At 37.6% G+C, this 3,588-nt stretch overlaps 1 protein-coding gene across 12 annotated transcripts in view; it reads right to left on the reverse strand.

Moving 5' to 3' along the window:
• Positions 1-3,582, reverse strand: part of LOC118425666 (CAP-Gly domain-containing linker protein 1-like) — an 80,473-nt gene extending 76,891 nt beyond the window's left edge. For all 12 annotated transcript variants that reach the window (XM_035834657.1, XM_035834658.1, XM_035834661.1 and 9 more), the window contains exon 1: positions 3,367-3,582. The gene's annotated coding sequence lies outside the window, so the exon portion shown is untranslated. The remainder of the gene's footprint in view (positions 1-3,366) is intronic.
• Positions 3,583-3,588: the final 6 nt, after the last annotated feature.

Genomic DNA, 3,588 nt, shown 5'->3' on the forward strand with positions numbered 1-3,588 from the left:
AACCCATTTTTACTATGGAAGGAAATTTTTATTTTCAATATTTTTCAAAAATTCCTGGATAGGGTCACATTTCCCTGACATGTATATATATATGTAGGGAAAGGAGTTCTCCTACAGTACCCAGAAAACCCACCAGGGAGGCTTAGACCTGGCCTTGACCTTGGTCTTTCCAAGTCCTACCCCCATACACCATATAATCATAATCTAAGGTTCTTAAGTTATACTGGCCACAAAAAAATATCTGGAAGCACAAATAACAGACACTATAGACAGACAGACAAAAAACAATACCTCATGGAGGTAACAAGCATGTTCATGTTACCCTTCTGGTATTATCTTTTTCTTCCTATTGCCACACATTTTTTCTTTTTAGTCCCTTTTATGTTTAAGAACTTAAAGAAGCAGAAACGAGTTGCACTTTTGACCCTGATCTTTTCTTGATCAGGTAACCAACAAAAGATACCTGAGACACAGGCTATTAGCAATAAAGGTACAAAGCCAGCACAAACATGCCCACGGTTCAAAAGGCATGCAAACAAACCTGAACAATACCTGAGATCTCAAGTTTGACAGAAGCAAGCATTGTATTGCTAGACTGTCTTTGAAGTTTGACAGATAACAGACAACATTTAACAAATTTTGACAGTTATGTCATACTTGAAGGCTACAGCAAGAAGTAGTGTACTAGTATCTGACTACTAGCAGTAATAGTATAGTGCTACTGTGGCTATAGGCTAGCTAGAATCAGGATGAAAGACGCTGATGTAAATTCATTCACTTTCACAATACTAAGTCTGATTTTGCAGTCAGATACAGAGTGAAATTGAAAAGGAGGCTTTGCAGTGTTTTTGTTGTTGTTGAAACAATTCTATAATGCAATAGTAAATTACTAATAATACAGTGGAAAGGAACTTGTGATGTCATGAATTTGTGGCAGAAAGGTCAAGATCAAGGTCAAGGAAACAAACCAATCATGGTCAAAATCTTAAGTATAATATGGTCTTTGGACACCATCGCGATTTTACAGCTACATTGTTATCCCAGGGAGCTTTCATTAAGGTCCTTGGTTATCCATCAAACATTCATTTGCACTAATTGCAGTTCAAGGGTTCAGAAGAGATGCCCATTAACTGATTATGCAATCCTATCACAAGATCTGTCACAAGTCAATAATGCTATCTGGGTCTTTTCAAAGAAGCCATAATAGTCTACGCTAACAGCATACTAATGGTGACAATTTGATGTCTTCTGAAGGAGGTGCCCAAGCAATATCAATTACTGCAGCCGTTTTTCACCAAACTGTCTGTGTAACATCACCAATGGCAATAGGAATCAATACAGAACACATGTCACCATTGAAAGAACAATAAAGCACTAACTTGATTATGTCACAATACATCCAATTTTTCTTCATTTTCACCCTTAATTATCCTGCATAATACTGTTTGTAGCAAATGAGAAGTAGGTTTTTGCATAATTTCTTCCAGCAAAATAGAAGAACTATTCTCAAAGTAGAGGTTTGGCTCCAGCTGGTTTGGGGAATTTTCTCTAGTACAGTGGAAGCCAGTTAATTGCACAATGGATAATCGCACACTTCTGTTAATTGCACGAAATCCCCAAATCCCACGGTGGTGCAGCCCAGCTTAATAACTTCGTTTTATTGCACCATTCGGATAATTGCACGAAATGCTCTGGCAAATTGGGTGTGCATTTAAGCGGCTTCTACTGTACTAGTAGTAGGTATTTTTATCTGGCTTTCTATATTTTTTTCCAGTTTTCAACTTGTCTGCCAACTGGAACCTAATCTCTGTAAGATAAAACCATATTGTATAATCTGGTTAGGTTAAAAATTAGCCTAAAATTTCACCCTACTAAAGAATTCTCCAAAGCTAGTATCTATTAAATCTTTTCTGGGAGCAATCATACCAATCATACTCTATTGTAGAACAGCTGAGGTCACAACATGGAAATCGTGTAATCTTATTAACACCAGGCTTATATAAACCAATAAAGCACTTAAAATCCACTCTTGATTTGAATTTTAAAGGATCCAAACAAAGCAGACATTTAAATATCTAGACCAATATTCAATTGTGATATAATATCTTAAACTCTCTTCATGTGTGTAAGTTCATTTTACAGAACTTCTACTACTAGTACTAGTATACCTCACATTTCACCCAATAATGGTTTTTGACTGCAGGGTCCAAAGTAACAATTAAACAAAGCCTGGCTGACAAAAGCTGTGGCAATTCAATTGCACCAACTCACAGAGGTGTAAAATACTAGTATTAGTAGTAATTGATCCAAAATGCCATCCAATTTCCAATACCGACATGCACATAAGCACTTGAGTTCATAGTAAGGACAAGGCTGGGACAATAACATTTTACAATCAAAATCTGCATTGAAAATTTTTCACAGATTTATGTTTCATCATTCAGATATGAATGATTCATTACTATTGATGGCCATATGGCTGACAATCAAAACACTGTTAGTGTCATTAATATCAACATCCATCTTCATAACAAGATGTATAATTTCAAATAAAAAAATGACAGTTGCTTGTGTGTCTTTTGTGTAGAAAGCCTTTCACATTAATTGTATATGATAACTATAGACATATAGTATAGCATCTCTGTTAGTAATACTGTATCCATACTTTTATGTATTAAAAGTCAAATCTTTGTTATCATCAAGCTACAGAAAATTGGTCAAGTTTACACAGTATTCTGAGTTAAGTCTGACCTATTCTACCGTGTCTAAGAATCACCCATGTCCACTAGAATCTATTGACACTGTCACACAAACATGGCTACACATTTCAAAACATCAAGAACAAAAACATCAAAACACCACACAATTTCAACGTATTTTCTAAATTTTATGGGATATTACTCAAAATGTTTTGTTGTTTTCTCGCACAAAATGTTAGGAATGGTGGCAGAGTGTAAACAAATCAGACACCCGGCTTCTAAACATAGACGTGACGAACAAACGTCATCATTCAAGGCTCCCTCGGGTCAGACGTCAAGATGTTTTGGAAAAGAACACCGTAGAATTAAAGGAACAGTAAGGATTAAGACAGTTTAACTACACAGATGCTCAGTTGGTGATATAAACTAGAGGGCTGTGTGATTCCCATGGGACTTTGATGAATAGCACAGTGTTTGTGGCACATGAATATTGAAAGTTTAGGCAACCTTGCCAGACCAGAACGTCGGCCTACGCCCCCCTCCCCCTCACGTACCCGGACATCCCTGCTTCGACACATCAATCTGGTGCCCTAACGGCCTGTCAGGGAGGGTCTAGTGTTACCGGCAGTAACAATGGCTCTTCTGTACAATAAAACAATCCACTCACGTCTTCGTGAAGCTTTGAAAACTTTCCGGGCGGCTGTTAAATTCTTCTGATCGCTGAAATCCGGGGATAGGTGCAGACGAACAGATTCTTTCAGCAACGACTTTCGAAGGTAAATCCGGTGTTAGAACGTTCTCGACGACGACAGCTGCCAGAACGGACTATCTACAACGGATGGGTACATTATAGAACTGTCAGTGCTATGATTTCGGCGTCCAAACGTCC

Source organism: Branchiostoma floridae, chromosome 11 (genome assembly GCF_000003815.2).
Source record: "Branchiostoma floridae strain S238N-H82 chromosome 11, Bfl_VNyyK, whole genome shotgun sequence".
Classification (NCBI taxonomy): Eukaryota; Metazoa; Chordata; class Leptocardii; order Amphioxiformes; family Branchiostomatidae; genus Branchiostoma; species Branchiostoma floridae.